This window comes from Panthera leo, chromosome B3, assembly GCF_018350215.1.
Source record: "Panthera leo isolate Ple1 chromosome B3, P.leo_Ple1_pat1.1, whole genome shotgun sequence".
Classification (NCBI taxonomy): Eukaryota; Metazoa; Chordata; class Mammalia; order Carnivora; family Felidae; genus Panthera; species Panthera leo.
In genome coordinates, this window is record NC_056684.1 from 119,585,831 (window position 1) to 119,613,155 (window position 27,325).

A 27,325-nucleotide genomic window follows, 5' to 3' on the forward strand; every position below is an offset into this window, starting at 1 on the left:
TTCACTGTAGTAGGTCTCCATAACAAACACACCCAAGTCTGGTATTTCTGAACTTGTGGCTCTGTGCTGAATACATGCTGTTCCTAGATCGAGGCTCATTTTTCAGTTTCTCCTCCCCACCGTACCCTTTGGTCCTGCTGATGGGCTGATTCAGCCTTGATGTGTGATAACCTCCCTGCAGGCTCTGGGAGTTCTCTCTTTGACACTGTGGTGCAGTTTAGACTTCCAGTAATATCTGGAGGCAAAAGGAAAGGTGGTGTTTGGGAGTGGGGCCGGGTATAGGTTGAAGAACAGGATTTTTGATCTCAAGTCGCTCCCCGTCGCCATTTTTACAGTGAGGGGACTCATCAGAACGAGTCACTAGGCTAGAGTTTCCCAAAGCTCGGTCATCTGAACACTATCCTCACGGTTTTTGCCAACTCTGTGTGCCATCTTTCTGTTATTTACTTAATATTTTTTGTAAGATCAATTGACATGTTCTGCTGGAGTATTTGCTACCACTCTAGCCTTGCCATAAGCAACGCTGTTTATGAGTAATTTTTAACAATTTAGGTTATGTCATTCACGAAATCAGGCCTGATATGTTACCTGTAAATTTTCTTCTAATACACATTAAAATAAGTACACATCTGTTAAAATTGCGTAAATGTTCACCCGTGTACTATTCAAAATCCTCCCATAGAGGGAGGCATATGTATCATTAGGAATGTATGTATCACACTGTGGGGATGTTATCCTAGAAAAGCTCATGTGTTATGAGGCATGTGGCTCCATACTCCTCAATTCATCACAGTTTGGATGTCGACTTTGGCTCAGGTCATGATCTCGCGGTTCCTGGGTTCGGGCCCCGCATCGGGCTCTGTGTTGACAGTTCAGAGCCCGGAACCTGCTTTGGATTCTGTGTCTCCCTCTCTCTCTGCTCCTCCCCCACTCACACTCTGTCTCTCTCTCTCTCTCTCAAAAAAATTTTTTAAAAAAGAATATTTTTTGAGAAGGGTGCCTGTGTGGCTCAGCTGTTAAGCATCTGACTTCAGCACAGGTCATGATCTCATGGTTCATGAGGTCAAGTCCCACATCAGGTGAGCTCGAGTCCTGCTTTGGGTAAGCACAAGCCCTGCTTTGGGTGAGCCCCGCTTCTCTCTCTCTCTCTCTCTCTCTCTCTCTCTCTCTCTCTCCTCTCTTTCTCTCTCTGCTCTTTGTTCACTTGTGCCCTCTCTCAAAACAAAAAAAGAATATTTTGAGAGTCTATTTAGTGAAAAACGATGCTTTTATACCCTCTTGCTGCAGAAGTTAAGTTTTAGAGCAGGAAACAGAAGCCACTCAAGGTATTTTAAACAAGCAATATATTAATAATTTTATAATTATGAAAAGGATTGGAGGACTGAGCACCCTCTTGGAATGAATACAAGAACACCGCAGAACTGGCCTGCCAGGGGAGCTGCAACTCCTCTAGAACCAGGAGGCTACTAATAAGACAGCTTGGTTTAAGAATTCACCACCATGGCTGTAATCCAGGGATCACTTACCACCTGTTCCTCGTCTGTCACAAGTTCCACTTGGCACTTGTGGCTCTGGAAATTGAACACTGGAATGCTGCTGTAGATGTCCAAATGGCCTTGACATTTCTTGTCAGCAGAACATAGCCAAAGTATCAGGAAGGTGACCCCAGACTCTCTTCTGCCTTTTAAATCTCTCATGAGTACTTCTAATTAATGGAACTTAATTTATATCATTCAGAACCCTAGCACAAAGGAGTACGAGAAACAGAGTTGATAGCTCTCTAGCTTTTTTTTAAAAGTTTATTTATTTATTTATTTTGAGAGAGAGAGAGAGAGAGAGAGAGAGAAGTGAGTGGGGGAGGGGCAGAGATAGAGGGAGGGAGAGAGAGAACCCCAAGTAGGCTCCACACTGTCAGTGCAGAGTCTGACGCAGGGCCCCAACTCACGAACTGCAAGATCATGGACTTGAGCCGAAGTTAGACTCTTAACCGAATGAGCCACCAATGCGTGCCTATATATAGCTCTCTAACTTTTAAGAAGACCCAGTGAAAAAGTGGGACTGGATACTGAGAGCCAGCTAATCATATCCAATACATTGCCTGTCAGTGGCAGTTCTGCTGTGAACTAAGGAATCACTAAGCCAAGGGAAAACACAAGGTCAGTGCAAGTTCTTATATCGTCAAAGAGTTGCTCTTTTGTGAATTGGAAGTGTGTGTGTGTGTGTGTGTGTGTGTGTGTGTGTGTGTAAAGGCAGGTGTGTGTAATCTGAAGGTAGACTCACAAACATACCAGCTAAGTCAATAGAAGTGACCTTGAGCACAAATTGACACGCCACACCCAAAACCTCAATGGCTCCTCACTGCCTGTAGAAGTGAAGTCTAGTAATAGCCTTGTGTTCTCTGCCTTTTGCAAGTTGGCCTTAACACCCAGCAGGTTCTGTGACCGCCCTTCACTCTAGGCAGAAAGGTCTGGAAATGGACAAGTATCAGTCCTTCTCTCTGGTCTTTCCTGTCAACAGGGCCCCACCTGAAAGGCTGTTTCCTCTTCTCCACTTACTAGACCTTAATCTTCTTTCAAGGTCCAATTCTGTACTCCTTCCTCACTTCCTAAAACAGGCTTTGCTCTCTCACTCCCTGCTCCCTCTATTAGTACAAACTGCTTGCCTCATTTGGGACCTGGTTTCCACTCTCCGAATCACCCTTGCTGGTCTTCTTGTGACCTGTGACCTGCTTGAGAGGTGCTCAACCCTGTGTCCCTATTACACCTGCACTCCCATCCACAGCGCAGGAAACTGGAAGAAGGAAACCACCTTCATTCACCCTCGCTCCCACAGGAAGACAGAGACTTGGGAGGAGAGCGGTCTTGACTTAAGGACTGAATCCAGTAGATCCTTATATGTGATGACAGCAAAAACTTTAGCCAAACCATCAGCCGTGCCAAGAAAGTCTGGAGCTGAGGAAAATGGAACTTTTGTGCCTATGATAAAGGAGGAACAGGTTGGCTTATGAGAGGTAGGAAGAAGTAAACCAGCGTGAGAAGGGAAGTTGGAGAGAAGAGAGGGCAAGGGGACCAAGAATCACAGAAGACCCTGAAGGAAAGAGGTGTTTAGTGCTACCAGGGGGACTCTGGGGTGCGTATCTCAAACCTCAGTAAGGCCTGCTGCTTCCACCATAACACAATGAGTGGTTTTTTGTGCATAGGCCAGAATGGGATGGAACTCCAGGTCTGGACTGTTGTGGAACATCACAGGGCCCCTTTATGGGGATGGTGAGAAGATTCACAGACTGATCTAACACAGAGGAAAGAAGAGTTTGGCCCCAGAAGTAGCCAAGACCACCAGAATCCTACAGGAAATCAGATAGATCATGAGTGGGTATGAGACCTTCTTTGACTTCGTGCAATCACCACAGTGCTCAGGCACGCCTCCCGGGGGGTCATCAGAATGCAGACTCCATTTCTGCCCTTGCTACAAGTCTCCTTTGGAACTTTAGCTGCTGACCAAGCCCTGCCAGTTAGGATTCCAAACCTTCATTTAGATTCCTAGCTCTTGTAGTAGACAGAATTTCTGAAATGGTCCCCCAGTCCACATCCATAGATGTCCCAATCCCCCGAACCTCTGAATAGGATGAGAGATCATTCCTGTGGTTGTGGTATATTGTATAGCACAGTTGACCTTAAATTAAGACAGGGAGATCATCCAGGTGGGCCTGATCTAATCTCATGGCCCCTTAGTAGAGGAGAGCTCTCTGTGGCTGGTAGAGAAGAGGAAGTTGGAGATTCAGAGCACAAGGAGGGTGTGATGTAGTGTTGCTGGTTTTGAAGACGTTAGGGGCCACTTGGGAAGGAGTGTGTGTGCCATCTAGAACAGAGGGCAGACCCTGGCTGGCAGCCAGCAAGGTACATACATACATACTCTACAGCCATAAGGGACTGGGTTTTGCCAACACCTGGATGAGTTTAGAAGTGGGTTCTTCCCGGGGGGCCTCCACGTAAAAGCTCAGCTTGTTGATACCTTGACTTGTGGGAACCCAAGCAGAGAGTCCACCTGTGCCTGCTGGACTTCTGAGCTACAGAACTGTCACCTAATACACGGGTGTCATTTGAAGTTTTTGGTGATTTGTTATGCAACAAGAGAAAACTAATATATGTACCTCCCATCTCCCACATGGTGTTCACCTTAGCATCATCTCCTGGCTCTATGGGACTCACGCTTTTATCATAGGATGCTTTAGCTGGGACCCCTTCCCTTAACCCCTCAATATTGGTCACACTCTACTGATCCTACCTGAGCACAGGTCCGGCCTCCCTTGGACTGTTCCATCTGGAGGATCCTTGAGCTGTACCCACAAGGCCTCTGATGTATCATGCACCTCTTACCTCCAGTTGTTGAGTAAATACAATATCTAACTGACCCGACCTGGAGTCCCATATCTAATGGGATTGGGACATTTATTACCCATATCCTCAACACCTAGCATGGTGCCTAGCATATAGTTTGCGTTCAACAATACGTGTTGATGATGTTGATGAATACAGAGAGAAGGAAATCTCTGGATCGTCACCATCAAACATTCCCAGTGTTGGCACAGGAGGCTGTAGCCATGTTACACTATGTGCAATTCTCAGGAGACACCATGGTCTCCTTTGCCCCGGAGTCCTCTACCCCTACCTGTTTTTCCTTCACCCTCGTCCCCTGTACTTCCTCCCTCTTTCAAGTGGCTAAATCTTCTTATTCTCCAAGTCTCAGCTCAAATATAATATTCTCTGAAAATACTCTGGTCCCCCAGTTCAAGATTAGGCCCTCTCTTGTTCTCTAGCAGTACCCTATCATCGCGTATGCCTTTGTAACTGTAATTGCCATTTTGCTTGTCTGGAATCCCTACCAGACTCTATGCTCTTTGGTGGCGAGATGAGCTTGCTTTTCTGAGACTCTAGCACCTTACATAGTGTAGGTTCGCAATGGCCATGCTTCTTCAACGCCTGGGGATCTGTTAAAGTACAGATTCTGATCCCTATACCCAGGTGGGGCCTAGAATCTGCATTTCTTCTGCTGCTGGTCCATGAAACACACTTTAAGTAGCAAGGTAATAGGATAGGCACTCCCACCATTACCCCATTCTGGCAAAAAGTTTGCATGTAATAGAGGCTGGACAGGGTTTAGGGTGCAAGTAATGGCCACAGGTCAAAATTTCCCCTGTCATTGCTAAGCCAGCTGACTCACAGACAGACGTGAAACCAATAACCTTGGCCTTATTAGCAACTGAGCTAACGGCCACCAACCAATAAATAACAACATTTGGCTAATTTGCATTTCAAAATCGTTTCCTTCCCCTGCTCTCATTCTAGAGCAGGTGCTAATGAACCATGAAATGTCTAAAGCATTGGCAGCAAGGAGGAAAAGAGGCAGAATTGACCCATGCCTGAAGAATAATAATCCTTAAAAATCAAGAGCCACAAAATGCAATGTGGTATCTGGACTGGATCCTGGAACAGAAAAAGGGCATTAGGAGAAAAACTGCAAAATCACAATAAAGTAGGGAATTTAGTTAATAGTAGCGTACCGATGTTTGTTTCTTAGTTTTGACAAAGGTGCTATTAAGAGAAACTGGGTGAGGGGTATCTGGGAACTTTGTGTATTATCTTTGCAACTTTTCTGTAAATCTAAAATTATTCCAAAATTTAAAGTTTATGAAAAGAATCAAGAGCTAGACTGTACAGGATTTCTTTACTTTGTGTACTAATAGTATTATAAAGTTCTGAACATGTGGAACAATTGCTGTTGACTTAACAATAAAAAATTGGAAATCTGCACCTGAGTGGCTCAGTTGATTAAGCGTCAGAGTCTTGATTTCGACTCAGGTCACGAGCTCATGGGTTGTGAGACTGAGCCCCACGTCAGGCTCTGCACTAAGTACAGAGCCTGCTTGGGATCCTCTCTCCCCTCTTCTCTCTGCCCTTCCCCTGTTCGTTCTCTTTCCCTCTCTCTCAAAATAAATAAATAAACATTGAAGGGAAATGGGTGTTCATGGGGGAAAAAAATCTCCAAGCAAAACTAAGTAGCAATTAGGGAAGGAGACAGAGGGTGGTTGGCCCCAACAGCATACCAGGTAAGGTAGCATACCGGGAAACCTACATTCCAGAAGTGCTTTCACACATCATGAATTTCAAGATATTCTGACTGCTATTTCCTCCTGATTCATGCCTTCATTTCTTTAGTATCTCGGGAATTTCTTCACTCTTGAGAAGCTCTTGATTCAGGGTGGCTTTTGTTTATTTGTTTGTGTAACATTACGTGTTATCTTACAGACTTGGTCACCGTATCACATTTTTGCCTTAACTGTGTTTCCTTACGTGCAGAAACTCTAAGGCTGGTGAGGCCAGGGAACTGGAACGTATCCACCATTGCATGTGCAGCACCTGACTCCAAGTTGGGCACATGGCAGTTGCTTAGTAACTATTCGTTGGAGGGATGAATAAAAGAGGTGCTTCCGCATCTGACGTAAATTTCTGCCTGAAAAGCATGGATTTTCCAATGAGATTTCATTTTATAAATATATCCCTTTGGTAGACCTTGATGGTTCTTCCTAGGTCTTCAGGTCTTGGGAAAAAAAAAAAAACAACTTGTCAACAGGCCCTTGCCAACTCTGGTGAATTCACAGGAAGTCATGAAGATACTATCACGTCTTATGGAAACAATGTCTTCTACTTAAGCAGTGCGTAAGGAGTGGGCTGGTCTCAGGAGGCTGCTTCCCAGGACCTACACTGAGGCCCAGACTCTGGGCTGACCACAGAGGTATAATCAGAGGCTGTGCAGTCAAAGGTTTGTACGTTTATTGCTTTCTCTGTTCTGCAGTCCCGGCTTCCTTAAGGAAGCTGCTTCTCTTTCACTCCAATGTGGTGGGAGAGGAGCTCATGGTTCATCCACCTCCCTGGTGGACCTGTGACTCCTGCCAGGCCAGCCGGCCAGGCTTCTCTGTGGTTTTTAAAGCTTGGAGCCGGAGGAGAAGGGGAGTTGCCTTTTAGAACGTGGAACTGGGAGGATGTGATGCAGAGTCAGTGGTCTGCCAGCTTCTCTGCCATGTGGAGAAAATCTGCAGGAGAAGAGAAAGGGGGGTTGGTCAAGATTGGGAAATGGAGAGAGAAAGAGAGACCTAACATCCCTATTTGTGTCTGGATCCAATCGTACTTCAGGCAACTTCAACCCCCTGAACTTCCCAGGCATGAGAGCCCCAAATATTCTTCTTTCTTAGCTGATTTGGGTTTCTGTCAGTTGCTGTGGAGAGTTCCATGACGCTGGAGAAAAGTGTGCAACTCCCTTCCCACATCTAATGAGACTAGTACCCGCTCAGCCAGGGAAGGGGCTATCTGGGCCTCTGCTTGGCCGGGGTGCTGGGCAGAGATAGCCAGCCCTCCCTCCCCCCCAACACAGCTCAGGCTCTCCCTTTCATAGCAAGACTGTCACTGGGGGATGGCACCCCACCCACAGACTACAGCTCCTATCCTCTCTTCCATCTGTGTGGTAACGTGACTAGCTCTCACCAACGGAATGTGAGTGGTGGTGACAGGTGTTGCTTCCAGGCTGGAAGGCATTTAAGAAACAGTGGTCCCTTGGGACACCCGGGTGGCTCAGTCGGTTAAGCATCTGACTTCGGCTCAGGTCATGAGCTCACTGTTTGCGAGTTCAAGCCCCACATCGGGCTCTCCGCTGTCAGCACGGAGCCTGCTTCTGATCCTCTGTCCCCCTCTCCCTCGCCCCCCCTCCTGCTCATGTTCACTCTGTCTCTCTCTCTCTCTCTCTCTCTCAAAATTAAATAAATATAAAACAATTAAGAAACAGTGGTTCCTTCATCGCTCTCTCCTTCCTCGCTACCTCCGAGCTGGATAAGGAGGATTCCGAGGCCCCTCAAGGATGGCAGAGCCACAGCTGGATGGAGGTTGGGTCCTGCCTTTGGGCCAGGAAAACTCCCATTTGTCTGTTATACGAGTAAGAAGTAAACTTTTATTAGGTTAAGCCACCGAAATGTTAGGATTTGCTTAAGGGAAGGAGGCCGAGAGACAGAAGAAGGAGAACTGCACTCTAGTCAAGTCCAAGGGACGATTTCAAGGATGGAAACAGGAGCCAAAGCTGAGCAACCAGGGAGGACTAGAGGGCGATAGTAAGTGAGGAATAAAAGCAGAGACAGATGCGAGGGAACAGCAAGCCAAGTGGGGGTGCCTGTGGATGGGCTGGAGGGCTGCCAGCAGCGTGGAACATGGGTGGGTCTTCTGGGTTGAGAGGGGCAGGGGTGGGGTGGGCAGGAAGCACAGGTAACATGGGGAATGGTGCCAGGTGTTGAGCCAGGGGGATGAGTCGAACCCACAAACAGGAAATCAGTCGATGACAACAGAACATCCAAGGCTTGGGGACGAATTGGGATGTAGAACAGGAAACACGTCAAGGCGAGTGGTTTAGAACTAACGACCGAGGTATTTTGGAAGCCTCATTCTCTGCGGAGTCCTAGGATGGAACTGGCAGGTAAACTGAAGGAGGGTAGCAGGCCAGGTGGGGATGAGGCCAAGGCAAGGGCACATGCCTAGCCCAAGGGGGCAGCTGCCTCTCAGCTCCTGCGGACTATTGCCATGTGGACATGTAGCCCCGATGTCTTCAGATCTTATCATTTTTTCAAGAAAAGCAGGAAATCCTGATTTGTGTGTGTGTGTGTGTGTGTGTGTGTGTGTGTGTGTGTGTGCGCGCGCGAAGTCTCTTGATTTTTAAATGCTGGCAACTAATAGAAAATTTTAAAAAACACCCTGTGGGCCAAACAAAACACATTCACAGGCTGAATTGGCCCACAGGCTGCCAGCTTTCGGCCTCTGGCTGAAAGGAAATGGGTAGAACCAGAAGCATGTAGAAAAACAAAAACAAAAAACATAACAATCATTCAGAGTGTCCCCGGATTTCCAAGCACCACAGGAAACAGAAGAGCTTTGCGACAATCACCCGCAAAACACAATACGTGTGGTCTTCAGAAAAGCTACGGGCTTCTGGAAGTTGCCAGAGATATACCTCGTAGTCCCCCAAATCTGTTGCAGTTTCCTAAAACTTGAATCCATAGCTCTGATGGAGTATGCTCATTTTCTTTCATCCTTCTCTCGGGTGCGTCAGTTTTTAGGGTTACTTTCTTTTCTGAAAGGCCATCAACTTTATTTTGACAGCCGAGTTTCCAGTAAAAGCAATCACTTGAGTGAAGGCAATTTAGAGAAACAGAACTTGAGCCAAGTAAGAGCTTGGCTAACTAAATTTTATGATAGGAAATGCTTCCAGGCCAAAACCTCAAGAAGTGTTCAAAGGTTTTCAAAGACTGCATCCAGCTAGTGTAGTTTATTAACCTTGGCCTGTGTCTGAGCCAGGGTCGTGCTCAGAGGATGTGGCAAATGCAGAATCTGATTTTTTTTTTTTTAATGCGGTGTCTTAGAGGGTATGTATTAACGTGACTGGCTGCCGAACTCTTTATTGGTGCCCCAACTTAAACTGTAGTTCAAGGCTTTGCACACCCCAACTGTCCTGTTTGCCCAGGACTGACTAGCTTCCTGAGATGTGGGCCCTTCAGTACTAAGACTGGGACAGGCTTGGGCAGACCAGAACACCCTCCATCCATAGGGTCCTTTCCTCAGGGTTCATGCTATAAAGCGTTGACAGTTTCTCACACCTGAAACTAACAGACTATTGTATGTCAATTATACTTAAATTAAAAAAAAAAAAAGTTTTGCCACTTTTTGATTGTCTCCTAAAAAACCAAAACCAAAACCTCTTCCATGTCAACTGCAACGGCTATGTGCTCTCCTGGTTCTCTTCCTATTTCTCTAATTGTTCCTACTCATCTCCTTTTGGCTGCGATCTCTTCCTCCTCCTACCTCTCAACTGTGAATCGCACCTCAGGGTCCAGTCCTCGGGCTTCTGTTCTATTTTCTGCCCATCTCAGTGGACTCATCTTAACGTGGACGATTTCCACATTTAGATCTTGAGCTCACACTCTCACCCGAGATCCAACCCTCCAGCTCCCACGGCTTCACCAGCATTTCCCCCTGGGATGTCCTTGATCGTCTCAAGCCCTGAGTCATCATTATCTTCCAGCCCCATCCAGCTCCCACTTACTCACCAAGTGTCGTCTTCCATTCGAGGCAACACCACCTTTTCAAGCCTTTAGTCTCAAAATGCTAGAGACGCTAACTCCAAATTAGCACCTGCGCACTACGCGTGTCCTCAGCAACTACCATACTGCTGGGCACATTGGAAGGGCTCAGTAAATGCTCCGTGAATCAAATCGGATCTTGGGGAATGAGTCCGAGGAGGAAACCTGTAATAGCATGCTATCAGAGGCTCGCAATATCCAAGTCATTACCGAGAATTTGTAGGGAGAAGCAAAGTGAAGGTCTGACCGACCTGCCGACACAGCTAATTTAAATCTTTACCGAAGCAACTTCAACCGTAGTGTCATGAACACGCTATGAAGACGCACACAGTTGTGTCTTTCCACAATGTCAGCTTTATTCAGTCATAAAGCAAGGCTAAAGGAATTACAAAGGAGGTTTGGAGGAGTGCCTGGGTGGCTCAATGGGTCGAGCAATCGACTTTCGTTCAGGTCACGATCTCGGGGTTCATGAGTTCGAGCCCCATGTCGGGCTTTGCGCTGACAGTGGGAAGCCTGCTTGGGATTCTCCGTCCACCTCTGTCACTCCCCCTCCCTCACTCACGCTCTCCCTCTTTCAAAAATAAATAAACATTTAAAAAAAAAAAAAAAGCAGCTTTGGGATTCCAAACTCAATGACATTTCCCCGGGTGATTAACTTGGCTTCTTCCAGGCACACACGGCAGAACACAAGACGAGCCACACAACAAACAAGATAGAACAAGGGGTAGGAAGTTAACAAACCAAGTGTGAAGTCAATCTGTGTGTGCGTGCGGTTGAGATAAGGCCTCAGTCCGGTCCGGGTCAGCTCTCAGCACTTACGGCTTATTATGTTCAGGCAGTGAAGGATCTCGGTTCTGTTCCGAGATCAACTGGGCAGGGCCTTCAGTGGCAGCTGCCTTTTTGAAGTGATCAGACAAAGAGGGGTCATGTCTGAAGAGTCTGACCGTTTGCTGCAAAAATCTTCCCTTTTTTGAAAGGGATTTAATTGATCTTGGGTCCCTGCAGACCTCCTCTGCTTCTGCTTAACAGTTCTAAGTGCGTTGTCAGCTGACTTTGGTCTCGGTGATAATCTGGTAGCTGCAGTACCCTTACCTGCTGTGTCATTGCTCGAAACGGGCCTCTGCTTGACATGAGTGACTCCATCTTGCTCTCTACACAGAAACATTTGACCACCTATGAGTTAAATAAACTCAAGGGTTATTAAATTTCTAGCTCACTTTTTATGGTGTTGATTTTTTTTTTTTTTTTTCAGGCAGAGTCAAAGATATTTCCAAGGTTCCAGACGATTATAAGGATTAACATGAAAAATACGGATTTTACTCTACTGGTTTATTTGCTGGGTTCCTGACAAAAGGAACTTTTAATTACCAAATGCTCAGAATCAGAGCAAAGCTAGTGGTTATAAACCAAGTCTTTCCTCTTCCGTCCTCTACCCTTTCCTAGGTTCTTAGAAGACAATCACTTTATTTTGTATTCTTTTTCAACATTTATTTTTGAGAGAGAGAGAGAGAGAGAGAGACAGAGTGTGAGCAGGGGAGGGGCAGAGAGGGAGACACAGAATCCGAAGAAGGCTCCAGGCTCTCAGGACAGAGCCCAATGTGGGGCTCAAACCTACAAGGTGTGAGATCAGGGCCTGAGCCAAAGTCAGAAGCTTAACCGACTGAGCCACCCAGGCTCCCCGAGGACAGTTGCTTTAAAAATACTCCTGAAATAGGGGCACCTGGGTGGCTCAGTCGGTTAAGCTTCCAACTTCAGCTCAGGTCATGATCTCACAGTTCGTGGGTTTGAGCCCCACATGGGGCCCTGTGCTGACAGCTCAGAGCCCAGGCCCTGCTTCGGATTCTGTGTCTCCCTCTCTGCTCCTCCCCTGCTCTCTCTCTCTCTCTCTCTCTCTGTCTCTCAAAAGAAATAAACATTAAAAAAAATACTTTTGAAATAGATCTATAGCATGTTTTGATGGGGACCAGCAGCTTGGAAATAATGCTGCTTAGGGAAATTCTCCCCCAACAGGTCTTCCTTTTCAGATATCCCCAAGTCTGGGGATTCCTCAGAACCCCTTTTATTTGCATTTGTAAAGCACAAACATAACTTAGACCCGAGTTAGTCAATCTTAGGCACTATTGACATTTGGGGCTGGATGATTCTTTGACAAGGAAGGTGCTTTCCTGGGCATTCTGGGGTGCGTAGCGGCATCCTAGGCTTCTATCCACTGGATGCCAGCCTCACACACACACACCCTCCACTTATCACAGGCAAAAATGTCACCAGGGGTTGCCAAATGTCTCCTGAGGGACAACTTGCCCATAGTTAATTCTTTTACTCAGAAACAATAGTGGAGCCCTTTTACCTATACTCCTGAAATGTCTCTTTGTTATTTGAATCTCTCTGGCCAAGACCCAGACAGTTGCATTCCCAGGGTTGGGAGGAGAGAATTATCTCCAGGCTGGGCCCAAGGCTGGACCTGACAGGCCCATCCATCAAGGAGGCTCTAATTGGACCCATTACCTTATCTGAGAGCAAATTCTCCTCTGAAAGATCACCCTGCACCACAGTGCCTCTGGGGTAATTTGCTCTGGGGGATGGGACGGAGCTGGGTGCTGGAGAGGGAAGGTCAGCTGGGCTCTTAAGACGCCCTCGAATGGGTGGCCTGAGTCAGCAGAGCTGCTCCAGGCCTCGGGGATTTCCAGGGGGAACTGGGTGGACAGAATTCCCCCTGGATGATGGTCTAGACAGGGCTCACCCTTCCCTCTGCTCATCAGGGGTTTCTGCTTCCCCTTTAGGAAGAGGAAACACCCTGGCTGTTTATTTTGGGGCTGCAGATCTGTTGTGAATAAGCCCCAGGACGGGCAGCGGGACAAGTCTTCTGCGTGTGGGGCATTTTAGGAAACAGGCTGCACTGACTGCAGCCCTTGCCAGAGGGCTCCAGGGGGGCCAGTAGATGAATTACGAACAGGAAGATAATGCCTGGGATCAAATCCAGTAAATAAGAAAATGTAACTTAAAAGCAGTTTAGAGTTCTTGCTAACTTTCCAAATCTTAAAAAAGCAATTGTTAGAAAATACATAATCCCATAGCCACCGACAGCCATTTATTGAAATACCTTCCATGTGCAAAACAGCTGGGCTCGTATACATACTATTACATAATTTTTCCACTTAAAATATGTCTCCTAAACACGATTTCATTTTAACAATTATATATGCTCTATCACTTTTTAAAAAGCAATCTCTATGCCCAATGTAGGGCTCGAACTTACGACCCCTGAGATCGAGTCGTGTGCTCTATCGCTGTTAAGGACTAAAAAATTTTTCTTTTTTTTTTCCTTTCAGCTTATTTATTTATTTATTTTGAGAGAGACAGAGGGCACGAGCAGAGGGGCAGAGAAAGAGAGAGAGAGAGAGACAGAGAGAGAAGCTCAAGCAGGCACCATGCTTAGGACAGAGCCCGACGCAGGGCTCGAACCCTTGCCATCTCAAGAACCATGAGCTAAAGCTAAAACCAAGAGTTGATGCTTAACCAACTGAGCCACCCAGGCGCCCCTAAAACCTTTTTCTGTGGTACAAATATGCCATAATTATTTCAACTAAAATCTATACCCAAAAATTTTAGTTGTTCACATTTTTGCCATCATAAAGGATGCCTGGGAGGCGCCTGGGTGGCTCGGTGGGCTAAGCACGGCTCAGGTCATGATCTCATGGTTTGGGTTGTGAGTTCAAGTCCCAGGTTGGGTTCTGTGCTGACAGCTCAGAGCCTGCAGCCTGCTTCGGATTCTGTGTCTCCCTCTCTCTCTCTGCCCCTCCCCGACTTGCGCTCTGTGTCTCTCTCAAAACAATGAATAAACATTGTAAGAAATTAAGAAAAAAAAAAAGGATGCCTGCCACAAACATATTTGTGCAGAAATTCTTTCTTATGCTTTTCCCAATTATGTTCTCTAAAACTTTTCATTCATTTTCTTTCTTCCTTTTTCCACCTTTTTTCTCTCTTGCTTGCGCCCTCCTCCACCCAAATGAATGTCGACACCTAGTACACATATTTGTACGCCTTTCTCTGTGCCCAAGCAACGACGTGCAGCCTATGTACGCACAGGGGGCTGATTTGTTTGGTCACCTGTTTAAGAGTAACGGAGTGCTGCCCCAGATTCTGAGTGATTTGGTTTTCTCTCTTGATGAGAAACCCTCTACCTCTAGCAGGTTCTTTCTTAATAAGTTATTTATTTCAATTATGTATATATATTTATATTAATTAATTAACTAAAATAAATAAATGAATGAATGAATGAATTAATTAAATAAACTTGTACTTGTTCTGTGGCAGCCAAGAAACATAGCAGACTTTATTTGCTGTTTTCCAAACACCCCGAATACTTTCCTGCCTCTGTGCCTTTGCTTATGCCATTCACCTTGCCTGGAATGCCCTTCCACCCGCCTCACTTATCCAAGCTCCACTTACCGCTTAAGGCCCAGTTCCAATCCCGCTTCTTGCCTGTAACTACCTCTGAAGCCTCCAGCTGGAAGTCAGCTTGTCCTCAGGACATTTTTATTCTCTGCATTCCTCTCATTCATTTCCTTGCAGTATTCGGCTTTAAGCTTTTAAAATCTGAATTTGAAAAGCTCCTGGGGACAGGGACCGCACCTCATGTGTCTTGTGTTACCACAGGGTTCAGCACCATCACCCGTAATGTACTCAAATAGCCAATAGCCATGGAACCCAAGAACGAATGAAATGAATGAATGTGTGAGCGCACGCGCGCGCTACTCTGTCACCCGAATGCTCCCTACGGAGAGTTTCAGAAACAGATTCGAACCCGGGAAGATTCGGAACACTTTGAGAGACAGATATTTTAGAGGTTCTTTATAATATTTTGTCCTCGTTGGAAAGCATTGCCTTGTGGAAAATACAAAAAGGCACGAAGAGTAAAATGAAGATCACTCCTCCTTCAGTCAGGTGGAGAAAATTCACCATTAACATTTTAGTGTATATCTTTTTAGTGTTTCTACGCATATATGAACTTATAAGATATGATATATACATGTATATGTGCACGTATACATGTATGCACACCACACACACAACTTTAAAAATTGGGGGGGTTGGCGCCTGGGTGGCTCAGTCATTTGGGCGTCCAACTTCGGCTCAGGTCATGATCTCACAGCCCGTGGGTTCGAGCCCCGCGTCGGGTTCTGTTCTGACAGCTCAGAGCCTGGAGCTTGTTTTGGATTCTGTGTCTCCCTCTCTGTCTCTGCCCCCTCCCCCACTTGTGCTCTGTCTCTCTCTCAAAAATAAATAAAAATTTTTTAAAAATTGGGGGAGGGGGATAATGGAAGGAGCAACTCTTGGATGCCCTGGCCCCTGCTCCTGGGCTCTTGGTTAAGGGCAACAAGTTCCTGGGGCTCTTTGTGCTCAAGAAGTCATTTAGGTGGGGGAGGAACACTTTGCTAAGAGCTGAGGGTCCCTGGGTTCCTGCATCCTTGTGTCCCACGTGGGACAGAGAAGCAGTGTCTCCCTCGTTTATCACTCCCTCGCGTTCTTGCCCCTCCACGGGGAAGCCCAGTTACCCCAGGAGTTCTGGGTCTCACTCATCCTAGAAAACCTTAGCCCTCAGGCAACAATTTCCCTGCCGTCTCAGCCTCTTCCTATTGGACCCGCCAAAAGTACAAGAATTACCCAACAAGTGAGTGGGTGAATGGGTTCTCCCTGGGAATTTTGACACTCCCAGAGGAGAGAGGGAAGTCCACCCACTCCCCAGAATGGATCCTCAGACAGACTGTGGCTGACGGGCTGAAGGGTGTTCTTGGGGTGGGGCAGTGGATAAGAACTCACCTTCCTTGGGTGTTGACTCAGCGCAGGACACCGCTAGCCCTTTACGCACCTTCTCATTTAACTTTCAAAAAACAAAACAAAACAAACAAACCCTCAAGGTGGTATCCTCATGCCCAGTTAACAAAAGAGGAAACTGAGGTGGGTGCAGAAACCTACAATTAAACTGTGTGATCGTGGCTGGCCCCACCTACGTGGCCACACTACTGTGGCCTCATTCTGTGAGAGTGATGACCTTTCTCCTCCGAGGAATCGAGGAAACGTCCTTGACTCACTCTTTCCCTCGCCTCCACGTTCGGCCCCTCCGCAAGACATACCCGCTCTGGCTCCAAGCCTCTCCTGCGTCTTCCGCACCTCCCCGTCCCCACGGCTCCCACTCTGGTCTCAAACACCTTTACTTTCTCCTAAACTATGTCCTGCTGCTCTTATGGTTTGTTTTCTACACCCCAGCCAGAATGATCTTCTAAACAGATCACAACACTCCCCTGCTCAAAAGCTTCTAATGGATTCCCAACGAACCTGCAACAGACCCCAAACTTCTTGCCTTGGCTTATAAATCCCTACAGGATGTGGGCAGCTTGCTCCTTAGACCTCCGTTCTGGCCACTTCTCCCGACCTCTTTGCTCCAGCCACACTTGTCTCTGTTCCCCCAACTGTGAGATCGCTCTGCCCCGAGACCCTGCAGTTGCTGTTGTTTACTTCTGGTGTAATTTCTCCCCTCAATCCTCACGTGGCTTCCTTCTTGCCATTCAGGACTCTGTTGAAAGACACCTCCCCAGAGAGGTTCTCCCTAACCACCTGTTCCAAGTAGCCGCTCAATCACTTGCGACCACATCATCCTGTCTTTTTTGTGTGTGTGTGTGCTCTTGGCGTCCTGTCTTAATGATCTGCATAAAAAAAAAAAAAAAAAATGATCTGCATAGTACTTAGCACTATGAGTCACTTTAAAAATGCCATCATTCATTCATTCATTCATTCATTCACTCCCTGCATCCTCCCACTAGGATCTATCCCCAATGGCAACAGTGCCTGGCATATAGTGGTTGCTCAAGAAGTCTTTGTTGAATAAGTTAGCAAATGAATGAATGAATGAATGAATGACGTTTTTTCCTAGTTCATGAATTTAATGTGCACTTACCATCTGTTAAGGACCAGATGCTGAGCTGTGGGCTATGTGAAAAGTGAAAATGAACACGACACATCAACCCTCAAGAAGTGTTTGACTTATGATGTCTGAGATGTGCTTTAAAATAATCTAGAGAAAAAAGAAGGGGGAGTATATAAAACAAGGCTGATCAAATGTCGATGACTGTAGAGGTAGCATGATGGGGAAAGGGGGCTTTATTCTGCTCTTCGCTTGATTTTTGTGTATCTTGGAAAATGTCCAAAATAAAAAGTTTCTTAAAAAAAAAAAATCTCCCGGGGCGCCTACGTGGCTCAGTCGGTTAAGCATCCGACTTCGGCTCAGGTCATGGTCTCACAATTTGTGGGTTCGAGACCGGCGTTGGGCTCTGTGCTGACGGCTCAGAGCCTGGCTCCTGCTTCAGATTCTCCCTCTCTCTCTCTCTGCCTCTTCCCTGCTCATGCTCTGTCTCTCTCTTTCTTTCTCTCAAAAATAAACATTAAAAGAAAAAAAAAAGCTTATCACCAGGATGGGGGGAGGTATGCCAACTGGTAATCAAGATACACCCATAACTGCTTTGCTGCAGGCTAGTGAGGAATGCTACAAATGAGGGGAGACTGTTAATGAATCAGCATTTATCACACTGATTGAGCATCTAGTGTGTGTCAGGCACTGTGCGAAGTGCCACGGGTATAATGGCACACACAGGGCCTGCTTTCGTGCAACGTACGATCTAGCCTATAGACATAGGGACGGTAGCTGAGGAAGAAGGACAAACACAGGGTGCTGAGAGAGTGTGTAAGAAAGAGCACTCACTTGGTCTGGAGTTCAGGAAAGAGAGGGAGGTGAAGGGCAGACAGGGACGGCCACCCAGGCAGAGGGAACAGCTTGCACAATGGCTCAGTGGCTCAGTTCCTGCATCTCAGGACCCAGAGAAGACTAGCATTCCAGGGCAGACAGAGCAAGGAGGAAAGTGGAAAGAGATAAGGCTAGACCAGTGAGCAGGGCCCAGACCCCACAATGACACGAAGGTCCTATTATACGTTTGGGACTCCATCCCCCGCCGCTGAAGGAGTGCGGGGGGAGGTTTCTGGAAGTGGGTGACCAATGAACTAGGCTTTGGAGTTGGGGAGCATCGCAACCGGGTAGCAAGGGTAGCCCCCCAAGGCGTTCCTAGTGAAGGTAGCACGGTGAACTCTGATCCAGAGGGAGAAGAGTTCAAGGTATTGAGGAAATAGTGGGTGGCCTGGCATGGGAGGGGCACATGGTATTGTGCGGAGGTATAGCAGGCAATAAGGCTAGATAGGAAGGTCAGAGACAAGCACCAGACAGCAGGCTAAGGAGTTTGGACTTTATTCCTCAGACAATGGGGAGCCACTGAAGATCTTTTTGATCATTGGACAGATATGATCAGAGCTGCCCTAAGCAAGGATGGATTTGATGGGGAAAGCAGGCAGGACATTATTATATATGTGAGAGGCAAAGTGGGTCTGATTTTAACACTCACCAATGTATTAAGCACATACTATGTGCCAGGCATTGCATTGAAAGCTGAGGATACAAAGAGGACAAAGGGACTGCCCCTGTCCTGCCCTACAGAGCTCTTAGATGGCCAACGTGACAATGAGAACCCAGTGTGATACGACTGTGACATGACCAGGATGTTATGGAAATCCGTAAGAAAGGGGGCCACTGGGGGCGCCTGGGTGGCTCAGTCGGTTAAGCATCCTACTTCGGCTCAGGTCACGAACTCACGGTTCGTGAGTTCGAGCCCTGCGTCGGGCTCTCTGCTGACAGCTCAGGGCCTGGAGCCTGTTTCTGATTCTGTGTCTCTCTCCTCTCAGTTCCTCCCCTGCTCACACTCTGTCTCTCTCTCAAAATAAATAAAGATTAAAAAAAATTAAAAAAAAAAAAAGAAAGAAAGGGGGCCGCTGGACCTCCCTGAAGCAGGGGATGTGGTCAGGAAAGGCTCTCAAAGAGATACAAAGCCTCCTTGAGCCTCTCTTGAGGGATGAATTACCAGAAAAGATTGGAGAGTAGCATTCCATGACAGGTGGTCACAGCACAGGTAGAAAAGTCTGGAAGTCTGAGAGCAGAATGACTGTAGACTTGACCAGAAGATGGGGAAGGCAGTGCTGTGTCCCGAGGGGAGGCCAGGGAGATAAGTGGGAGACACAGGGAGGGTTTGCATGTCAAACCCATTTGTTTCTCAACATTAATAGCATTAATAGCATGAACAGTAATAGCATAAGTTATCCCAACTTCTCCCCCTTGTTCTGTCAGCCCTGGGGGTGGTGGTTGTCGCTCCCGTGATACTTCAGATCTTTCTGTGTTTTCAGTGTCCTCCTTGATAACTTTAGACTTCATCAACAATTGATCTGAAAAATTAATCTGAAATCTTAACTGAGCTCTGTTAGAATCGTCCCTATGGGGGCAGCTGGGTGGCTCAGTCAATTAAATGTCTGACTCTTGATTTCAGATCAGGTCAGTTTCGAGTCCTGCACCAGGCTCCGAGCTGCCAGCGCGGAGCTTGCTTGGGATTCCCTGTCTCCCTCTGGCTCTGCCTCTCTCTCTCTCTCTCTCTCTCTCTCTGTGTGTGTGTGTGTGTCAAAAATAAATAAATATTAAAAAAAAATAGCTGGTGTGATTTCAGTTCCCTGGCAGGGCCCTGACTGACAAAGAGAGCTCGAGGGATTTTAAGAGGAGATCTGCATTTTAGAAAGGTCTCTCTAAGAACGATTATAGAGAATGAAGCAGGGAGGCAGAGCCTGTTCAGGCAGTGGTTGGAGTATTGGAGGGGAAGCGGGGAGACCAAGGACAACAGCCTGCAGGATGGAGGTGGAAAGGAGAGGATCCAGTCAAGAGTGAGTAGGGACATTGAATATTGACAGAGGTTGGGGACTGTAATTGGAGGTTTGCTTAGGCTTTTGGCTTTGCATGCAGTGCCATTTACTGGGGCGCAAAATCTAGGAGAATTAGGTGAGTGTTGAGGGGATTGAGCCTGAAGGGCTGTGGAACCACGGGTGGAGATGTTCCAGAGGCAGCCGCACGTCCAAATCTGTGGTCAGAAAAGGAGTGGGAATGGGACAGATGGATTAGGCGATCAAGTATGAATTGTTGGGGGTGATGGCCCTGGGCACGAGCCCCCTGGGAGCATATGGAAGACGAGGAGAAGATGGCCAGGGGTGGAGCCCCGGGAACTGCAACACTTAGGAGTGCCCGGGGAAGAGGAACCCACGGAGAATCCTGAAGAGAATCATGGAAAGCACGAAAATGGCAGAGGGAGGACCAGGCAGGACATTTAGAAGGAGGATGGTGTCTGGGCACCTTGTGCTTACCAAGGGGGTGTGCGTTACACGCACAAGCGTACGTGTACATTTTTAAAGTCATTCCTTCCCCTAAGTTTGGAATATTAAGCAGAAACTTGTTCACCTCAGTCCTGGTGTCACCATGCGACCTGGCCCAACCCTTCATCATTGTCCAACTGCGTCAGGAGAAGCCACCTGGCAGGAAGGAGCCAGGTGGAGCAGAGAGCAGCCGGGTCTTGAAGTCAATAACTGGTGATAAGGCCAGATGTGTAGTCATAGCAAATAATAAAGAACCAATGCCATCCCAGGTAGGAAGAAGTGGTCAACTGTCTTCAGCCAGGAGCAAGGAAGGGGCGGAGGGGTGTCCCAGACACCTGGGAGGGGAAGTGGGAGGGCGAGCACATTTATGGAGTGGGCCAGGCCTCCTGCTAGGCTCTTTGCATGTTATCTCAATTAACCTTCCCCTTTCAAAGATAAGGAAGCTGAGGCTCAGAGAGGTTGTATAATGTGCCCAAGGTCATATAATAATGGGGTGACTTAAGATTTGAACCCAGGGGCGCCGGGGTGGCTCAGTCGGTTAAGCGACCGACTTCGGCTCAGGTCATGATCTCACGGCTCATGGGTTCGAGGCCCGCGTCGGGCTCTGTGCTGACAGCTCAGAGCCTGGAGCCTGCTTCCGATTCTGTGTCTCCCTCTCTCTGCACCTCCCCTGCTCATGCTCTGTCTCTCTCTGTCTCTCCAAAAATAAATAAATGCTAATAATAAAAAAAAAAAATTGAACCCAGGTCAAAGCCTGTGCTGCCTCAGACGAGCCCTTAGTCTCCAACCAGATCTATTTTCCTGGTGACCTGAAGGGCCACGTTCTTTAATTTTTGGGCATGGAGACAAAGCTTCTTGTTGAAGCTTGAGCTGAGTGATGGCTCAGCGCCCAATCAGCGGCCTGAGTTAGGTGTTCTCCATGAGTGGCTTCTGATGAAACCAGACTTCCTGTTTCATCATGCTGCGTATTGTCTCGCTCCTGGGTTTCTTGCCAAATATCTTCCTTGCCACTCCCGGATAGGGGTGAGGTGACGGGGGAACAGGCTGTAATGAGGTGTCTGTCAAGACCTGCTTACCTTCCAGAGACCCTAAGATCTGAGGAACAGCCAGCAACTCTGGAGGCAGGTCAATTGCCACCCCATGTCTGAGACCCTGAAAGACCCCCTTGGAGCCTGATTATGGGCCAAACGATGATAATAGCTAAAGGGCACTGGATGGCTTTCTGTAAACCAGGCTTTGGGCTGTGCATCTTACATGCATTGTTTCTGTTTCATGTAGTCCTTAAAACAATCCCGTGAACTAAGTGATTATCATGCCCCCTTTGCATGCAAGGGAACCACTCAGAGTAAGGTTGTCTATACCCAGTAAACATCAGGAATGTCTGAAGCAAAGGCATAGAGAGAGGCCTGCCTTGCCACCCTCACTCTCTCTCCTGTCCTTGCCCCAGGGTCCTCGGTTTGGATTCCCTGATCCATGAGAAATTCCTCTTTCTTTTTTTCTAAGGCCAAAGGAAATTCTGGCCAGCATTGCAAAATGGTGGCAAAGGAAACGTGTGCCTTGGGGGTATCCAGAGTCCCAGTCAGGAGCTTTCATTCCACGGATCTTTTTACATAGAGAGAAATATGAAACTGTGTCCCCTGTTACAGGTATTTCGTATGCCTGTACGAAGGGGCGGGGTATGCATGTATGTCTGTGTCCGTGTATGTGTTCACATGCGTACATGAGGGCAGGGTAGGAATTAGGCAAATCAACCTCAAAGACCTGTCGCCTGCCTCTATGGCCATACGTGGCTTCCGCGACTGCATTTTCTAAGCCAAAGTCAGGACACATGGACCGGCTGGTATAAGTGCCTTTGCAACAATGAAACTGATACCATTCACAGGAGATACAGAGGCTTTTGGCCAACAGTTCAGCAGAGGTGCTCTGGTGTGCTTTGGGGGATGTCCTAGAGGCCCCTGGGAGAGACAAGGTTTGGCTAAGAGTTGAGACCGGAGTATGTAAGTGTGAGCTTGCCAGCTGCTCACAGCCCACTAAGGATTAGCATTATTATATGTGATTTTAAAGATGCGGTTACGGGGGATCTGATATTCCCAGAACATCCAAGAGAAACATGATAGCCTAACGCTAGTAGGAAGATCTGAAACAATAGCTTGTTTTAGGGGCTATTATGAGATGCATCACATTAATAATTGAATCTTTATATACTCACAAAATGTCATGGAGAATTGAGCCAGGCTTACACAGGAGGTCAAAAAGATTGCCTCTGCTTAAAATATCCGGTGAGTGGAGATCAAAGTGATTGGCTTTGCATGACGCGAATTTAACAAGCATGTATTGTTTCCTACCACTGCTCCCTACCAGCCTCCAGATCCCGGGTGTCAGGCCCAAAGAGGACTGAGACGGGGTCTGCAGAGGTGACAGGGGTGACAGTTGTGCAGGGCTAATTATGATGCCATGTGACGAGGGTAGCTTATAACAGTGGCAAGAGTGGAGTCCACGGGTGCCTGGGTGGCTCGATCGGTTAAGTTGGCCGAGCCGACTTCGGCTCAGGTCGTGATCTCGTGGCATGCGAGTTCAAGCCCCGCGTTGGGCTCTGTGCTGACAGCTGAGAGCCTGGAGCCTGCTTCGGATTCTGTGTCTCCCTCTCTTTCTCTCGGCTCCTCCTCCACTCATGTGTGCTCTCTCTCTCTCTCTCTCTCTCTCCCTCAAAAATAAATAAACATTAAAAAAAAACAGAGGGTGATTAATTCATTCGCAGGAGGGGTCTGGTACTAGCTTTCTCCTCATTTGTCACATAACACATTACCACAAACTTAGTGGCTTAAACAGCAAACATGTATTACCTCACAGTTTCTGTGTGTTGAGAGTCCAAGCACTGCTTAGCTGGATCCTCTCATCAGACTGTAGTCGAGGTGTCTCTTGGGCTGCCTGCCTTTCTGGAGCTTGGGTCCTCTTCCAAGCTCACGTGGTTGTGGGAAGGATTTCGTTCCTTGTGCCTGGATGATTAAAGCCCCTCTTTTCTTTCTAGCTGTCGGTGGGGATACCCTCAGCAACCACAGGCCGCCTCAAGCCTTTGTCACGTGACCCGTTCCATAGGCCCTCTCGCGATATGGCAGCTTACTTCTTCAAGCCCAGCAGGAGAATCTCTCTGATTTCAGGGAGGGTCCCAACCCCTCTTTTGAAGGGCTCACCTGATTAGGTCAGACCCACCCAAGATAACCCCCCTTTTGATTACCCCCAAATCAACTGATTAGGGACCTTACTTACATCTGCAAAATCCCTTCTGCCAAAATCAAGGGGGTGATATCACATCATATTCACAGACCCTACCCAAACCACACTCAAGGGTATCCAAGGCATGTACACCAGAGGGCAGGAAACTTGGGGGCTATCTTAGAATTCTGCATACCAAGAGTGGGGGAGGGGGAAGGAAGAGGAAAGTGCCAGGGCACACAACCTTTATCCTGAGTACTGAAGAATGAATTTAAGTGCTTCTAGCACTCCAGGGCTCCAAGGGAGGGAGGCTGTTGGGGAGGGGAGAGAGAAGAGTGGCAAGAACATTATGGAGACAGAAGACCATACATACAGTTACAAGGGCATAAAGAAATCTGCTCGGTGGCAATCGAATTGTCTAGTGGGGCCATAGACTTCAGGGGCGTGGGGGCCAATGTGGAGAAAAAATAGAATATTAAGTCATGAACACCATGCTCTTTCAATGAGTTCTTGGCCTCAATTCCTGAAACCAGACAAGGTGGGCTAGAGACAAAAAAAATGTCAGAAAAACAAGTCCTTTCCCTGGAGGTCTCTCTCCAGGGATCCCTGACCTCACCCATCAGTGCCTCATAGTCCTGTTGTTCTAACAAGATGCATATCCACACTCTTCCTGAACCCTCATGCCCAGGCTTCTAAGGGGGACCAGAGTCTTGCTTACTGAGTCAGCTTCTGGATGCTCCTTTGTGTGTGTGTGTGTGTGTGTGTGTGTGTGGAGAAGACAACCAGTGAGCATATTGGAGAGAACTAGAGGAAGCCAGAGATGCTAGGCAGCCTACACAAAAATGAAGAGCTAACTGAGAAGAAGTTGGAAGAGGGAGAGAAAAATCCATGAGGGCTGGGTGTCTGGAAGTTTTAGGAGACTCAGAGCAGCTACAAGGTCTAGAGAGGAGAAGAATGGGAAGGTTCAGAAGTGTGGCTAGGTTTGGGGCTCCTGGGTAGCTCAGTTAAGCGGCTGGCTTCAGCTCAGGTCATGATCTCAAGGCTTGTGAGTTCGAGCCCCGCGTCGAGCCCCGCGTTGGGCTCGGAGCCTGGAGCCTGGAGCCTGGAGCCTGGAGCCTGGAGCCTGCTTCTGACTCTGTGTCTCCAGCTCTCTCTGCCCCTCCCCCACTCATGCTGGCTTTCTCCTTCTCTCTCTCTCTCAAAAATAAACGTTAGAAAAAACTTTAAAAAAAAATAAAGAAACGCGGCTAGGTTTACCGATCAGATCTTTTTTTTCTCTTCTCAATATTTAAATAAAAATGGGAATTCATTTTTAAAACCAGTTTTTTTTTACGTTTATCGATTTACTTTGAGAGAGAGAGAAAAAGCGTGGGGGGGGGCAGGGCAGAGAACAAGAATCCCAAGCAGGCCGCACTGTCCGCGCAGAGCCTGATGCGGGGCTCGAACCCACGAAACCGTGAGATCATGACCTGAGCCCAAGTTGGCCACTTAACCGACTGAGCCACCCAGGGTCCCCTAAAGCTGGTTTTAAAGCAGTTTAGATTATTTCTCCTGCGTACAAGTGGTTTTGTTTTGGGAGATGATACTGTGCAGATCCTGGGCCACCTGAGAGCTCCAGGATATATTCAGGTTACCTTAAAAGGAAAAGAATCTGACACATCTCTGATACCTCAGTGTGAAGTGGTTTAATATGTTAACCTCTCTCCGAAGTATTTACTTAAAAGACAGCTCAAAGGTCAGAAACACCCCTACTCCCCAGGAGTGGATGTGCATATGCTAGCAGAATTTCAGAGGTAATAGGGTAAGATGATGACTTTCTTCAAAAAAAAAAAAAAAAAAGACAACCCAGTTTGATTCTGTATTGTTCTTCCATACTATTCTTGTAATTTCTCTGGTCTCTGGTTCCAAGGGTCGTCTGCATTTCCTCCCTTGGAATTTTTTTTTTTAATTTTTTTTTTAATGTTTATTTATTTTTGAGACAGAGAGAGACAGAGCATGAATGGGGGAGGGTCAGAGAGAGAGGGAGACACAGAATCTGAAGCAGGCTCCAGGCTCTGAGCTGTCAGCACAGAGCCCGATGCGGGGCTCGAACCCACGAACCGTGAGATCATGACCTGAGCCGAAGTTGGACGCCCAACTGACCGAGCCACCCAGGCGCCCCTCCTCCCTTGGAATTTATATGTGGTCCTCAGCGATCAAAATGACAAACCTATAAGTATACATTTTGGGGGGGGGGGGACGACAAAATCTTTCACCCTGCCTTTCCTCAAGCAGAAAGAGAAACCAAATCAGCCAGCTGCCTCAGCTGGCCAGCATTTCTGCTCGTCACACCTGTGAGCAGGGATTATGGCTTCCACATAAGGCCAAGGCCTTGAGGAGGCCTTCAGAATAGTCAGCCAAATTCATCCAGCCTTGTCCCCTTCTCTCGACTTCCTGGCCTAACTTTTGACCTCCGGATTGTGTGCGTTTGGTTGAACTTAAATAGACACGGTGGGGTTTCGTTTTTGTTGTTGTTTGTTTGTTTTGCAGAATGGGGTGCTAAAGGGCGGGGGGGGGGGCAGGGGAGGGCGGCTATCCTTGACCTCAGCCAACCTTGACCCCACATAGGCCAGAGAGAGGTGGTGTGGAAGGAAGTGAAGAGGAACTGCGAAGGACAAGAGGGTGTGGAAACTGACTCCCCCCCAACCCCCCCCCCCCTCCCCGCCGAGGCCTGGAACATCCTTCTCAAAGCCCCATACAGCCAAGCTCCTTGCACCAGCTCCTGGCCATTCCTTTGAAATGTTCTCAGAGCAGGGCTCCACGTGGTGCGCACGTACGGCCCGAGTACACACGCCACACACACGCGCGCGCACACACGCACACACCCCCCTCTGTCTGGCGACAGATGGGGCCTGAAGGATCTGGCAGTGTGCGTGGCCGATGGCAGAGAGTCGAGCTGGCTTCTCGCTGTCTCCCTGGAGTCCCGCTGCAGACGCAGGTGCGCGTCAGTGCCTGCTTTAATTTTGTCCCCGGTTGATGGAGGAGACTAACCGAGCAGCAGGGAGGCTGCTATTTTGGGTCTCTCCCTGGCTCTGGGTTATATAAAGCCTATTGCTGTGACCTGCATTGCTTTGTGGCTGTGCCTCACTCTTGCTCCTTCTGTCACAATATGTCATCAGTTCAGACATTCACACACACACCCCCGGGGCTCTTGGGGAATGAGGAGGGAGGTATGTGCTGGCAGAGTGTGTGTGTGTGTGTGTGTGTGTGTGTGTGCACTCTCCTGCCAGCTCACTGCGGGGAGGACGCCTGCAGATACAACCAGGAGCTGGGGGACTGTGTATGAGGAGGTTTGTTTCTGAAGGAAATGGAAAGATCTTTCTGATGGAGGAACGTGAGTGTGTGCGCTTTGGGCTTTAGGACGGAGCACGTTTGTGAGATGATGTTATGGGCCCGCGGTTGGCATGGTGATAAGACGAACTTCTATTTCAGTAACTCTTTTTCATTTGGAAGGAGCCCAAGAGTTTCATAAATTATACACAAACAGCTCTGCCTCTGAATGGCAGGAATTAGCGGTGGCAGCAGGACGCACAATGTAAAAGCGTGAATTTGCGGATGGGTTGATGGCAGGATATGGTATTTCCCACATCTTTGGGGGCAGATTTTACCTGGAAA

At 47.7% G+C, this 27,325-nt stretch overlaps 1 long non-coding RNA gene across 1 annotated transcript in view; it reads right to left on the reverse strand.

Moving 5' to 3' along the window:
• Positions 1–5,972: 5,972 nt before the first annotated feature.
• The window catches only part of LOC122222953, a 44,820-nt gene continuing 23,467 nt past the window's right edge, over positions 5,973–27,325 (reverse strand). Inside the window, exon 3 of the long non-coding RNA XR_006203956.1 lies at positions 5,973–7,090. This is a non-coding gene — a long non-coding RNA (uncharacterized LOC122222953). The remainder of the gene's footprint in view (positions 7,091–27,325) is intronic.